At 38.4% G+C, this 16,168-nt stretch overlaps 1 long non-coding RNA gene across 1 annotated transcript in view; it reads right to left on the bottom strand.

Moving 5' to 3' along the window:
* LOC130020649 (uncharacterized) overlaps positions 1-15,959 on the bottom strand; it is a 104,106-nt gene extending 88,147 nt beyond the window's left edge. Inside the window, exon 1 of the long non-coding RNA XR_008792014.1 lies at positions 15,864-15,959. This is a non-coding gene — a long non-coding RNA (uncharacterized LOC130020649). The remainder of the gene's footprint in view (positions 1-15,863) is intronic.
* Between the last annotated feature and the right edge of the window lie 209 nt (positions 15,960-16,168).

Genomic DNA, 16,168 nt, shown 5'->3' with positions numbered 1-16,168 from the left:
TAAAATATCCACTGGATTTTTGAGTACAGAAATACTTTTCTCATCTCTTCATTCTCAGGACCCACTGAAAGGTCAGAAAGATAAACACTAAACAAGTGTTAAATAAGTACATCTAGTTCCTGAATTTAATAATTGCATAACTAAATTAATAAATGATTATTATTAATACAGTTTATCCTTTATTTTAAAAATTCAGAACAAGACAAGAAGATCAGCTAATCACCTGCTTTAGAAGCTTTAGTATAAACATGGGAATGCAAAGGTATTTTCAAGTGGTAGAGTTTTCTGATATAGCCCTGAACAAAATTAAGATCTAAGCCAAAAGAAAAAAAAAAACAAAACAAAATCATTGAATAGAAGATGCAAAATTACAGTTAAGTGGTAAAACAAAACAAAACAACAAAAAAAACTATCCTTTCAAAAAAACAAATCTGTCATTCAATCAAGAGTCCAAATATCTTTCTTCTCTTTAGAAAGTTTTATAAAACTTATAATGAATAAATATAAGTACATAGATAAAAATTGCATGAATAAAAAAACATACTAGAGTATACAATTATTAAATTTCAGTAAAAATAATTCTAGATTTTAATATATTTATCTGTTGATGTATAAGACATTATGATATACTTGTGCATTAACCACTCTACTATCTCTCTAGCATCAGTTTCTTATTTCTGAAAAGTTTTCTATCATCATATAAGCAACCCTCACTTTCCAAGATGAAAATCAATCACTGAAATCACTGAAAAATTAAGAAAGAACTTGGAGACTGTTTAGTCTCAGAGTTCTTTCTGAGAACAAATGGCCACTTTCATCATTTAAACCTCAATGTAAATGAAGTTCATCTCTTCTTGAGAATAAATAAATTTAGAGGGGAGAAAACTGGTAAACTTTTAGAAAAAAAGGAATATTATTAGGCACACTATGACAAGGCTAGAGATGCCTAAAATAAACTATTCCTACATCACAATTTTGCACCACTCTCCTATTAAAAGTCTGTAAAAAAGACTGACTATGATGACTTATTTACTGAGTCTATGAACTTTTGTCCTTACCAATACACTTATATAAAGTTGACTATGGCTTCTCGATAAGTATGCTCAGAAGACTGTCTAAAAATAAACAGATAAATAAAAAACATCTGCAATACACCCTTTGTTTATGGAAATCTCTCTTGCACAAGCACCAGCATTAATTTCTGGATGCCACTTATTATGGTAGCATTGTGCTACTGGCAAACCTACCTATGACAATCATTTGATTTGCATATCCAGTAATACAATAAATAAAGGTAGCCTTAAGCATGTTAATACATCTACATTTCCTAAAACAATGATGGCAGTAATGTAAAAAGGTTATACCAGGCAGAGAAGCAAGTCAATCACCCTTAATATTTTATTTTCTGGATGATTCGCTGTTGCTCTGTTACTAATGCCTGTGGGAAAACCTTCCTCTGGGACTAATTTCTTGGTTCATTTTGTGCCAAGCTACACTGACAAAAATAAAATAGATTAAAAGCACAAGCAAGGTTCTACCACAGGAGTAAACCACAACATTACTAATACATTTTTATGCAAATAAATCTTGGAATTTTCGCCAACAGCAAGCAATAAGTACCTTTCGTTTTCATTAATGCAGTTCAGCTGATCTGAACATTCAAAATTGAAAAAGAAGGAGAATGTGCTTTATCATTTGTAGACCAATTTCAATTCTCTCTTTCAAGTACAGTTGCATGCATTTTCTTTGCTGCCCAAAGACAGAAGATCTTGATTACTGTTCCAAGAATAATCTTAGCCTTTGTGTGAAGAAGATAGGAAAATAAATAGTCTCCCTGGATGATGTGGCAGCTTGTGAATTTACAAAACATGATATATTCTTGGAGGTAGGAAATTAAATTAAGGTGAAATGGTAGACCCATTAAAATGACAATTGAAAGTTTATTTTGTAGGCCAAGGCTGGTTTACCAATTGTCCGCTGTCCTAAGCCTCTTCCCAGGGGCACAAACAGTACAACGAGAAACAAATAGGGTCAAGACAGGGGCAACTGTCTGGAAATACAGGTTACACAGGCAGTGGGCCCTTATGATGAACTACTAACTCATAGGTCAACTTAAGGTTTCAACTCTTTTCTCCCCTGTCTTTCCATATTACCATTCTTGTTTAAGGTCCTTAGACAGAAAAGGATTTATCATCCTTCCAATTTTTCTCATTTTTATCCATATTAAAAAAAAATCAAGCCATCACAAGTTCAGTTAGACTCCTTCAAAAAGACCATACTGAGCACATTTTGATTTTCATCTCTTTCTCCTTCTATTGTTCTGAATGCAACTGAAGCACTCTTCTAAAAGGATGATTAGGTTGATTTTAGCCAAAAACTCATTTCATAAATGCAATAAGCACATTTAAGTGTAGTTTCCACTGTAATAATTAGTTCTGCAACAGCGATCGAGGTGGTCGTAAATTTCAGTGCAAAGGGCTTGAGTGATAACACAGCAGGTAGGACGTTTGCTTGCATGCAGCTAACCCAGGTTCGATTCCCAGCATCCCATATTGTTCCCTGGCACCGCCAGGAAAATTACTGAGTGCAGACCCAGGAGTAACCCAAGTATCGCCTGGTGTGACCCAAAAAGAAAAAAAATTCAGAGCATGTCACTGTCACTGTCCTCTCATTGTTCATCAACTGTCTTGAGCAGGCCCAGTAACGTCTCCATTGTGAGACTTCGTTGTTACTGTATTTGGCATATCAAATATGTCACAGGTAGCTTGCCAGGCTCTGCCGTGTGGGTGGGATACTCTCGGTAGCTTGTTGGGCTCTCTGAGAGGGGTGGAGGAACATATTCACAAGAAATGATTTATGAATGTGTTGGGAAATAAATCACTTCTGATTTATTTCATAGACATAAAATAAAAATCTAGAAGACATTCCAGTGTTTCTACACAAACTCCAAGTGTCTTGCAAAGTATAAATATGCTCACTACAAAGTTAAAGAATCTTTTTTCATTTCTTCTAATAACATTTTTATTATATAAGAATTAAATCAATAACTATTTGTCTCCCTCGGGATGGCAACAACTGCTCTGCTCCGAAGTGATAATAAAACTAATGTCTTCAAAAGCAGAATACCTGGGATACATACCTGCCATATGTATGTTGGTACTGGGTGAAAATACTGGATGCTATGTCTAAGATATGCAAAGCTATTTGGTTCCTGGAGCAATTTTATTTATATAACAAAATGTTATAGATAGAAATCAGGCTTGTTGTGCTTCCAGGAAGACCCTTTCATTAGGCAGGAAGACAGCTGCATTAATAAACAGGGAAAAAAAATGCTACTTCACATTCTCCACATGTGAACCATCCAGCTACTTGAACCAAATAACTGGCATAGCCTTAACTGTATCAAAAAAAGTTGTAAAGCCTGGAGCAGGGTAATGGTTTTTATATTGTTAAGAATTCTGGAAACAGAGCATCTCAAGTGCACATTTAAAACAAAAATATTAAAAATACAAAACACAATGCTTCTGTAAATTCTAACCTAGAACTTACTTTATTTATGTATCTTGTCATTTCTTTCTCTGATGACTCACTTCATCTTTCATGTTGATATTTTAAAGGTTTAATTTTGATTGTAATATAAAGAAACCTGATTGCAACATTGCTAACAGTTCATATACAAAGTTATTATACCTTCACAACAGTTCTTATTTAATTTCTAGTCTGTCTCTCCTCTTTGGTTTTTAGTTATCCTAGGATTCCTATTTCTCTCACATCACAAAAAGTGTAAGACACACAGAGGCATAAAGGTTAATGGTAAGGTAATGATCATTTTTCTGTCAATATTTTCTGGCAATATACTTACCAATATTCTCTCTCTCTCTTATATTTAAAAGAAACAAGAGAAGTGAGGAAGAGTGTTCTACAATCTATCTCATACACTACTACCTTTCTTTTAACATTCTATTCTGCTAAAGTCACTGGATATAATCTTTAAGTTTACACTCATACAAGAGAGTATATTCTTTGTAGAGAAAGAATTTACCAACTATCAAGATATCCCTGCTTTTACCTTTATGACTTCCCTACACCATTCCTCTAGAACTACTGTTGGCAGTTTAGATTTGGAGGTCAAGATACTTCAAAATTGGTCAAGAAAACCATATGAACTAAGTTAAATCTGTATCTATTCTATATCAAATACTGCAAACTTATTCCCAGTTCCAGTTTATTTATTAAATTTTTATTTTATTATTATTATTTTCTTAGCAACATATGGCAGTGCTCAGGGATGAATCCTGGCTCTGCACACAGAGATAACTCTTGATGGACTAATGGTATCATATAGGATGCTGGGGATCAAGCCCAGGTCGGCACATGCAAGAGAAACACCCTACCTGCTGTACAATCCTTCCAGTTCCCCAATTACATTTTTATCCCAAATTTAGACCAAGAGTATCCAGCATTTTTATCATAAGACTAAGGTAAAGGCCCTCCCGTTGATCATCGATTTGCTCGAGCGGGCCCAGTAACGTCTCCATTGGAGACTTTGTTGTTACTGTGTCTGGCATATCGAATACTCTTGGTAGCTTGCCGGGCTCTCCGAGAGGGGCGGAGGAATCGAACTCGGGTCGGCCATGTTGGCTGCGTGCAAGGCAAACGCCCTACCCGCTGTGCTATCGCTCCAGCCAAATGGCTTAAATTAAAATAACAAATCCCAAGTAAAATCCAAATAAGAACACTGATAGCCCAAATTTTAAAATACCCTCCAGAATGCCCTGCCACAGAGACACGGTGCGATGGGGGAGTTGGGGGGGGTGGGGTGGGAGGGATACTGGGATCATTGGTGGTGGAGAATGGGCACTGGTGGAGGGATGGGTATTCGATCATTGTATAAATGAAACCCAAGCACAAATATTTGTAAGTCTACAACTGTACCTCATGGTGTTTCACTAATAAATATTAAAAAAATAATAAATAAATAATAAATGAATAAAACTGGCATTCCAAAATAAACAAATAAAATATCATCCAGAAATATTAAATTTTCAAGAAGTTAAAGTCCAAAGACTAAATTATTTGAAAGCTCATAGAAAAGTTTTTAAAAGCAAAATGGAATTTAAGCCTATAGCAAAATTTTCATTTTCTGTGAGCTACCATTCAAAGATGTTTAAATCACACTGCTTAATTAAAAACTCAAAACCCACCCAGATAGTTTTCTCAATACCCAGAATTGGTATGATTCCTTCCGGAAATCAGAAACTGTATCATGTCAAATATATGATTTTATTGGCTTACTTTCACAGAGTCCGAAGAACAGTCATTTGGATGAACCTGAATCTATATAATACTTTATTATCTTTCATAAACAAAAATCAAGGACTTAAATATAGCTAGGTGAAAAATAAAATCAAGTAGATATTAAACCAGACAAAATTCTGTGTAAATTTGAAGAAAGACATTTCTATGTAGGAATCAAAAATTATTAGAGAAAACACAGATATGTTTTCATACAATAAAAAAATAAACAAGATTCAAAAGTCAAAGGACCCAATTGTGAAAACCTTATTTAAAATTCACATCTTAAAAAATATCCATCTTACTCCTATATGTGGCAGTACAAAATGAAACAAAACATAAAAACTCTCTAGAAAATGAGCAAAGACATGAAGAAATCAAAGTTCTCCTTAAAAAAATGAAAAGACACACAACTAATAAATATTTTGCTATGAAACAACAAATAAAAGTTAAAACACACATAATGTTTTTACCTGTAGAGGAACCTATAATTATGCAGAACTATCACACTGTATAAAGAATACAAAATGTTTGAAAAAGAACAACTTAAGGAGTTTAAGACTACATATGCAGTTTTTGATCCAAGAATTCAATTACTAAAAATTTATATAACAATTATACCTGTCAAATTTGACAAGTACCCACTTTTGTTACCAACTATTTGTAATTACCAAGAAATAAAAATTTCCCAAATGTCCATCAACAGAGAAATGTTTAAGTAGACTAGAACACATTCATATATCAAAACATTAGCACTGCTGTTTAAAAGAGAAGCTCTTCACCTACTGCTATGGAAATATTTCCAAAATATGAAGCTAAGTGAAAAAGACCTGGTATAAAACAGCACTTAGTTTGCTTTCTAAGTAAAACTTATAAATATATATTCAATAAAATAACATAATATGAGACTAACACCCAAGGACAGTAGAGAAAAGGGCCAGGAGGACTGCTCTGCAGACTGGCAGCCTGCTTCATGTGCTAGGTTGAGAGGGCAGTTGGGATGGAGAAGGAACCACTAAGTCAATAATGGTTGGAGGAATCACTTGGGATGGGAGATGTGTGCTGAAAGTAGACTAAGGACCAAATACGATGGCCTCTCAGTATCTGTATTGCAAATCATAATGCCCAAAGTTAGAGTAAGAAGGAAGGTGTCTGCCACAGAGGCATGGAGTAGGATGCTCTGGGGGTGGGGGTGCTGGGAAGGATACTGGGGATATTGGTGATGGAAAATGCACACTGGTGGAGTGTAGGATAACACTGTTTTGTCCTTCCTTCAGGTAGCTCAGGTTTATTGGGTTGCTCCCATCACAGTACTCCCATTCCTCTGTTTATTTGTAAACTTTGTGCTCTGTTGACTTGCAAATATTGTTTTACTCTTCTCCCTAAATCCTTTGCATAGTTTATTCACAGTAATTTCTTTTGTAATGTGTGTAATATTCTAAAGTAATATGCTTTTGTAATGTGAATTTCAGTGTTATTTTCCTCCTGGGCATCTGTTCTCTAGACCTAAGCTTCAGTTGCCCTTACTTCCTAGCACCCCCAAAAGCGGGGTCCCGAAGAGGGACTGGATGGAACCAGGGCAAGCAGTAAGCTATGTGCTACCCTAGCATCGAGATGGGCTTGGCCAAAGTGCCATAATGCTTAACTATAAATTAAGAGCTTGGTCATGGACAAATGCTGTCATGATCCAAAAAGTAATAACTACATTCAGACTCTGCTAGGGTTAGAAATGATTAATCTGGCCTGAACTCTGTAGTCTGAGTCTGAGGCAAGATGTTCCTAGCCGAGCTGCCCTACAGGCCTCAATGTATCTCTTACTGTGTCCATACAAAAATAACTAGTATTAAGATGCTGATTGAGTTTTTGGACTGACAAAGGAGAAAAACACCTTAAGAGGTATTTTGCCCTTGGGCAGTCAGGAAGGGCTTTGGAATATCTCCTAGGTGGTGTTTCATTTGAACCTGGTGGGCCCTTAAGAAGGGCTTTCTTATGTTGATTTTGCTACCAGACTGGGTATAGCATGGGCCCAGAGGGCAAGGGGGAGAGAGACAAGTAGAGGTGGAGAGACTAGTGTGGTAGAAGCAGAATCCATCCAGAGAGATGGGACCCAGGAATGAGGGGCTAGGAAGGAAGAGTGCATAAATTGGAGAGACAAGAGAGTTGGAGAGAGGAGAGAGAGCAGGGTGGCAAGATGGAGCACCCAGAGACTAGCAAAGGGGACAGAGAGAGAAGGATGTAGAAGAATACAAAAGCAGGAGCATGGAGAGAGAGAGTCCAGGCTGCAAGATGGAGTGGAGAGATGAGCAGGAGAGACAGGAGGAGACAGGTCACAGTCACGCTCCTCCTGTTCATCGATTTGCTCGAACAGGCCCAGTAACGTCTCCATTTTGAGGCTTGTTGTTACAGTGTTTGGCATATTTAATACGTCACGGGTAGCTTGCCAGGCTTTGCAGTGTGGGCAAGATACTCTCGGAAGCTTGCCAGGATCTCTGAGAGGGGCGGAGGAATCGAACCCAGCTTGACCGGGCTGGCTGCACACAAGGCAAACGCCCTACCATTGTGCTATCACTCCAGCCCAGAGGAGACAGGAATGAGGAGCAATGTGAGACTAGAATGGGAGGCTCAGAGAGACTGGGGCAGGCACGTGGGGAGAATAGAATAAACAGCATCTGATCAATCAACCAGCTTGGGCCTCGTTTTGTCCGTCATCTGCCCCATGACCTGGGCCACCCCAGCTAGGTGAGTGGCCCAGGACCCCCCAGAACCCGGGCGGCTAGGGGAAGAGCCGTCGTGGCCTCCCCCTGGCCACTCCTGTAGATATTATAGAGTGGAGGGATGGGTGTTTGATAATTATATGACTGAAACTCAATCATGAAAGCTTTGTGACTATCTCATGGTGATTCAATTAAAAAATAAAAAAATAACAACAAAAAATAAAATTGAAAAATAAAACATAGCCAAAATACTGTGATACTCTGTGTGTGTGTGTATTCACATGTATAGGCAGTTACATGTAATATTGACAAGAGAGGTGAATATAGTAGAATAGACTTTATAAAAGAGTTTATCAATCAAACTTAATTCTGGCTTCACATTTCCTGAGTCTATCTCTGTCTCTTAAAAACTAACATTTTACAGCCCATACAGATAGTACAGCGAGTAGCGAATTGATCTTACACATACACAGTGAACCTGGGGTTCAATCCCCAGAATACATGGTGCTCCAAGCCCACCAGCAGTAATTCCTGAGTACTGAAGAAGTAACCCCTGAGCATCACTGGGCATGGCCCAAAACCAAAACCAAAACCAAACCAAACCCAAATATACCCATTTCAATTCTACCTATAAAATGTCAACTATTTGGGGGGTGGGGGGGTTTGTTTTAAGGGCAAACCCAGTAATGCTCAGAAATTACTTCTGGCTTTGACCTCAGAGACCAATTACAGTGCGTTTCAGAAGACCACATGCATGTATGTGGGGTTCTGGGGATTAAACTCTGGTAAGCAGTGTGCAAGACAAGCATCCTACCCACTGTACTATCTCTCCAGTCCCCTAATTACTAGAATTTTTACCCTATAATGATGATATGACATATACATTAATAGTTATAAAGTACATAGCACAGAACTAGGCATTTTATACGTATTATAAAAACATTCTTGCTAAACAAAGAACCAGTGAAATAAATCTGTAAGAGATAGTTTTAAATGTCAAATTAGTTTTTGAGCCATTAACATTTGGGTTTTGTTATGTATTGCTCAAAAACAACAGCAAAATATCTAAGTTAACAAATCTGACCTCATACACATAAAAATTAAAAACAGACCCTGGGGTTACCCTCTAAAAGTGCATTCTTAGAAATCAGAATTGAATATTATTTAAATGAAGTAGGGAATATAGGAATGTTTTTGGTTTCAGTTTCACCAGGATGCTTGTTGGTTTATGTAACATAGAATCCAGAAAATTTCCCAGTACGCTGACTCAATATTACTTGATCCATATTTAAGGCAAAAGTTACATCATATGGTTACCTCTTTCTAAGAATTCCAATGAGACATTGCTGTCTCCCCAAAAAGTTTAAAAATCTGTAATCATGATTACCAGTTTTTCCTTAAGGTATAATTTTTCCCTTTATAATGTGGTTTAAAAATTTCATTTCACTTGAGGTCTCCATTTCTGGCTCTCTGGTACTGCTGAAGTGAACTTCAACTTGCAAGCAAGACCCTGAACTACAATGATTTACACTAAGCAGATATTTTCAAAACTTTTCCACACTCATTCCCTTTTCTCATTATGGAATTGCTTAACTGGTGAAATCTGCTACTTTAAACGTTTCACGGGCTGGAGAAATAGTACAGCGGGTAAGGCACTTGATTTGCATGGAGCCAACCTAGTTTCCATCAGTTGAAATCCCATATAGTCCTCTGAGCACTACATGAAGTAATTCCTGGATGCATAGCTAGGAGTAAACCCTGCATATCACCAGAGGGGTGGATCCTGAAACAAGGGGAGCTTCTTTTATATCCCAATTGATTTAGTAGATTTCTCAAGTGACGTTGTAATAGATGCTACTGAAACCTGACCCCCTAGAGTCCCAAGAAAAAATTAATTCATCATTTATGTCCTCCTTTAGTCACTGTCTTTCAACATAACAGTGCAGATGGAGAATAGCACTGTTTGCTACTTCATATTGTTCTTTTTCAAAAAAAAAATTTTATTAGTGAAACACCATGAAGTACATACAGATGTAGACTTACAATTTTTTGTGCTTGGGTTTCAGTTATACAATGATAACATACCCATCCCTCCACCACTGCCCATTCTCCACCACTACTAGTCCCAGTATCCCTCCCTTCCCCCATCCTTCCCATCCCACTCTGCCTCTGTGGCAAGGCATTCCCTTTTGTTCTCTCTCTCCTTTTGGGTGCTGCGGTTTGCAAAAGAGGCATTGAGTGGCAATCATGTTCGGTCTAGAGTCTACTTTCTGTTGGAATACAAAGAGCTTAGGTTATTAGATTGCACCCATCACAGTGCTCCCGAGTCACTCCCATTCCTTTGTCTGTAACCATAAGACAAAGTTGGCAAAACCCTCCATGACACTGAAGCTAATGGTATCTTCAAAGGTGTCATGCCACTGGCCAAACAAGTGAAAACAGAGATAGACAAATGTGACTATCTTAAACTAACAAGCTTCTGCACCTCCAAAGAAACAGTGACCAAAATACAAATACAAAATGAGAAAGGATATTCATCCAATACCAATATGACAAGGGGTTGATATCAAGGATATACAAAGTACTGGTTGAACTCCACAAGAAGAAAACATCCGACCCCATCAAAAAATGGGGCAACAACATGAACAGAAATTTTCTCAAAGAAGAAATCCGAATGGCTAAAAGATACATGAGAAAATGCTCTACATCATTAATCATCTGGGAGATGCAGAACAAAAAAACAGTAAGATATCATCTCACACCACAGAGACTGGCCCACATCCAAAAGAACAAAAGCAACTGGTGTTGGTGCAGATGTGTCGAGAAGGGACGCTCCTTCACTGCTGGTGGGAATGCCGACTGATTCAGCCCTTTTGGAAAACAGTATGGATGATTCTCAAAAAATTAGAAATTGAAAAAAAAAATAGAAATTGAGCTCCCATTTGACCCAGCAATACCACTCCTAGGAATATATCCCAGAGAGGCAAAAAAGTGTAGTCGAAAAGACATCTGAACTTGTTTGTTCATTGCAGTACCGTTTGCAATAGCTAGAATCTGGAAAAAACCTGAGTGCCTGAGAACAGATGACTGGTTAAAGAAACTTTGGTACATCTACACAATTGAGTACTATAGCTCATAGAAAAGATGAAGCCATGAAATTTACATACAAGTTTAATGGCCATGATCCCCAGGGACTCAGAAACAAATCTCAAAACCCAGCGGCTTTTGGCAGAAATGCGTCCAGACCCCACAGTAGGTTACTGTTGCCAGGCCACCCCAGGGGGGAAAAGGTGTTGTCCCTCCGCCTGCTTTCCCCTGGCGGCTCGGTGACCATCATCCTCTAGAGGCCATTGGATAGTCAGGTTTGGTCGCGCAGTGACGAGACATGAAGGGCCTCACAGGATGGGGGTGGAGCCGGTCCTGTCCTCTCCACTTCAACGAGACCCCAAGTCATTGCCCACAAACGGCCTTTCTGGCTCATAATCAAGCTGCTTAACGGCCATAATCCCAGAGATTCAGGAGCAAAACTCGGAACCCAGCAGGTTTTATCAGAAATCCCTCCAGATTTAAGTGTTAAAATTTCAGAATTTCAAAATTGCGGGGCCACTACTGCAGCCATGCGACATCACATGTTATTCAAAACCAGCAATAGAAAACAAATTGTCTACGGTTGCCTTTTCAGCAGATCTGAGTGTTAGGGTAAAATCTCAAATAATAATGGTGGGTCTAGTGTCAAAATATTGAATGTGAAAAAAAATATTGAATGTGATCAAAGTAGAGAGTAATATGGAAATCATCTGCTTCACAGGTAGGGGGAGGGTTTGGGATGGGGGTATACTGGGGTTGTTGGAGGTGGAGAATGAGCACTGGTGAAGGTACAGGTGTTTCATTGTACAACCAAGACTTAGACCGAAAAGCTTTGTAACTGCTCACATGGTGAGTCAATAAATAAATTTATAAAAAAAAATGGAAAAAAAAGGTGGAATTCATGCACAATTCAATCAGCTAATCTGTGGCTGAATAAATAGCAGTACTCCTACATTAAAAAAAAAAGAAATTTACATACAAGTGGTACTATATGGAAAGTATCAGGCTAAGAGAAATGAGTCAGAAAGAGAGGGACAGACATAGAAAGATTGCATTCACCTGGGGAACATAAAATAACAAAATAGACTAGTACCCAAGAATAGCCGAGATAAGTACCAGGAAGTTTACTCCATGGTTTGGAGGCCAGCGCACATGCTAGGGGAAAATGCAGCTCAGATAGAGAATGCAGCACCAAATAAAGGGTGTTGGGAGGATCCTCTCAGGATGGGAGATGCATGCTGAAAGTGTGTAAATACAGAAAAGGATGTGTAAACACAAAAGGGGAGTGGGCAAGGGAACGGGGCAGTGGCCTATCTCTCCCACCGCCAGAGTTCGGTAGTCTCAGACCATTCCCCCACTCCAGGGAGGTTGATGGCGACAGGCAGGCGAAGGAAGGAAACTAGGGCCAGGCTGGTTGGTCTTTGTAGCAGTTTAATACATGGAAGAAATGTATGTCATGGAGGGCTCAGGATCTCTCAAGCAAGTACTCTTTTGTTCTCTCAGCTTCTGTCCCCATTCTCTCAGACCTGTCTCTTAGGTTCTCTCAGCACAACACCCCTTTTCTCTCAGGCACCTGTTCCCCCAGAGAGTCCTGAAAATCTCCTTATATAGATCATGGTACCTCTAAAGGGTGCAATACAGTGAGGTCATCAAAAGGAGATACAGAAAGAACATTGAGGTGACAAAACACAGTTTCTTTACAACTGCAGGCCATTAATTTTGGCCTAGGAAAGAAGATACAAGACCAAGCCTGAAACCTTTCACAAGCACTTTCACAAGCTCTTTCACAAGCTACAGGCACTTGGATTTGCATCCCAAAGACCATTCTTCTAGAGCTTGGAATCTACATTCCAAAGGCAAGTATCTGAGCTTTGCATCCCAAAGACTAGCCTGGCTAGATCTGGGAATCTACATCCCAAAGATCAGGCCTGCCTAGCACCTGAGATTTCTGTAAGAAAAGGGAAACTGCCTCTTACTATATACTGAAATTATTTACTGAAGGCAGTTTGAAGGGGAGAAATGTTGAGCCTCATCCAAACCAGTCAGGACACAAAGGAAAGCAGCTTCTCATTTAGTAGATGGACTCACCCTAGAACACAATCCCCTGGGTGTTTTTCTCCTCTCTTTGTCCAACAAACATATAAGCATACATAATATAAATCATTTTGTATGGACACAGTAAAAAATACTTTAAGCTTATAGAATTGCTCTCCTAGGGCCATCTCGACCTCACACTACAGCACTTAGGCCAGATAGTCTTTCCTATTCCTAGCAGTGTCCTAGTCCGTCATTACTTTTGAATCATGACAGCATTTGCCTATGATCAAACTCTTAACCTATGGTTTAGAATCGTGGCATCTTGGCCTGGCCCTTCTCGATGCGAGGGTAGCACGTAACTTACTGGCTTGCCCTGGTTCCATCCAGTCCCTCGTCGGGACCCTGCCTTTGTTTTTCGTAACAGACAATACAAAATATATTATTTCGGTTGTGTTTTGGGACAGGGATGGGGGGTTGAGATGGAAAGATCCCAAATTTGGTGGTGGGAAGGTGTAATGGTGGTGGGATTGGTGTTTTAACATTAAATGTAATCAAATACTGTGAACTACCTTATAAAATAAAAAAAAATTTAAGAAAACAATGCATGCATATAAACAATGTAACTTGTACTACTGACCTTGTGTGAGTAGCATTAAAATGATAAATTTAACATTTAAAAAAAAACCTGCCTCAAATTCTCCTTTTATGTTTATTTCTTTAACTTTAGAAAAAGTTTTAGTAAATTTTTACCTATTTAATCTGTTCAACTAGTTGGGTTTCTAATTATACAACTGGCATATTAATGTGGTATAAACTACAGAGCATTAAGATTTTAGAAATAAATAATTTCCTTTTCATTTGTTAGGGTTTTTTTTTATCTTATTCTTCTAAATTCTAGATATTTTCCTTATGTCAGTTGTGAAGTCACTGATCCAAGTTTACTAGAAGCATCTATAGTGCTTGAAACAAATCCTTTATTCACCAATTCCAGAGAAGGAGAATTTCATGCAATCTTTTCTTTTGCCATATATCATACTTTTCCAATTTCAAGCCTAACACACCTTTTGTCTAGGTCCTTTCAATCTGCTAAACCTTCTCTTGAAGTTCGTCAATGCACAAACTGTACCTTTATCCAAACCTAAAAGGGACTATACTACTTTGTAAATCATACAGTGATATTTATATAATCAATGGTTCTTACAATTCTTCCCCAATATTTGAGATGATAGTTTTTCTACCAGATCCTTTCTGTCACTCGTTTTCTGCTACTTTCTGAGTCATTTCTTGGAGAATTTCCTCTCTCACCTTTTAATTAATTCGGGACTAGAGGCACTTTCAATCTAATAGCAACTACATCCTCCCTTTGCAGATACTCAGTTGGACATACTTAGTTCCCTGGACTCCCAATTCTCTTTCAGACATCTACTTCAATTTCAAATCACTTTTCTATGCCACCTTTCTAAAATCTATTGTATGTCACATATTTTCTCCTAAAAATATTTTTATTCCTCCAGTTCTGTCCATCACACCTCCCCATTTTCTCCATTCTGCTAGTGCATAAACTTTAGACTACTCTAACTTTAGACTACTCTAACTTAAATCTCCTAAGCAAAATTATTACAACCAGAGCATTACAAACACAATCCTTTCCCTTAGCCGCAGTTTTTGCCATAAATCTATAGACTTGTTTATCATCATCAATTTAATAAAGCATAAGACCTTTAAAGTAAAGGGCCCACAATTTGAGGTCCATCAATTTCTCTTTGGGTGGTGTGACTAAATTGCAGCCATTAAAAGTTGTGGTTAGAGAATATCTAACTGAAAGTGAACCTGAGATCAAAAGGTAGGAACAACTTTTAAACTAATGGACAAAGTGGTGTGACTTCCAACTTTCTCCCTATGACCCCAACCCCCTGACTCCGAAGGAAGTCTATACAATTAAAATAATAATCATAACAATTTGAGCAGACTTTCTATGTCAACAAACCTAAACTTGGCACTAAACATCTGCAGATTCTGCGGCGGGGTCTAGGAGAAACTGTCCAAGACGTAAAAGACTAGGACATGAAAAGACCGTAATCAAATTTGCCACAAAATTACTAAAATACAGTTTCTTCGAGCCTAAGTCAAGTAGCAAGGGCTATTTGGCCACGAAGCATTTTTAAGGGGATGAAACACTTTTTCCACTCAATTTTGCCTGCTGAGTACCTCAAAATTGCCTGCAGGTAGACGTCACTGTATAAAAATGAGCATTCGCTTTTATAATGAAACAGCCATTCTGCTGTTTTGCAAAATTGCCAGAGGTTTCAGAAACACACTACAGTTGCAAATACGTGCTCAGAGCCTAGTCCACCATCAAAGCAAAATGCTCAACACTTCAGGCGCCCTAGAAGCAGCCCAAAGTTTGATTCCACAAACAATGAAGCACCCAATTCCTCACAATACCGTTTTCTCGTTATCCTAGATGTCAGGGAGTGAAACAATAAACAGTACATCATTTCTCCCAGAGTTTTTTTTTTTTTTAAATAAGAAGACTGTTAGGGGGATAGAGTAATTGCATGATTTAAGAAGGAACTTCCTAAGTTCATAATATGCCCTCATAAAGGCAACAGAAGACAATTAACGACTTCGGTTTTTACTGATACTAAGCCTCAGATTTAGAAAAAAAATAATTACCGACGACATAACAGCATCTAACTGAATAGGATGTGCGAAGATAAATTCCAGTACCTGTCAATTTTATTGGAAGGGCGGACTAAAATGCACGCTTCCTGCGGGCAACGCCTTCCTTGGAGCAAAGAACGGGGGCGGGAACTCGCGTAGGCCAACTTCCGCTTTGGAAACTGACCACTCAGCCAACAGATCTTTACCGCCACAGGAAGGAGCGCGAGTTCTTGGTGTGTTCCAGTATTAGTCCCCCCCGCAGTGAAGGGACAAACAGTCTAAATGTTCCGATCTCCCAACCTAATACATCATTGTTTTTCTGGTTTGCATCTTAGCTTTCCACTCGCAGCTCTCCCTTAGTTTGAAGAAAC

This window comes from Sorex fumeus, unplaced genomic scaffold (assembly GCF_029834395.1).
Source record: "Sorex fumeus unplaced genomic scaffold, SorFum_2.1 ptg000013l, whole genome shotgun sequence".
In the NCBI taxonomy this organism is placed as follows: Eukaryota; Metazoa; Chordata; class Mammalia; order Eulipotyphla; family Soricidae; genus Sorex; species Sorex fumeus.
The sequence above is the reverse complement of the archived record's forward strand: the minus strand, read 5'-3'. Positions and strand labels throughout refer to the sequence as shown.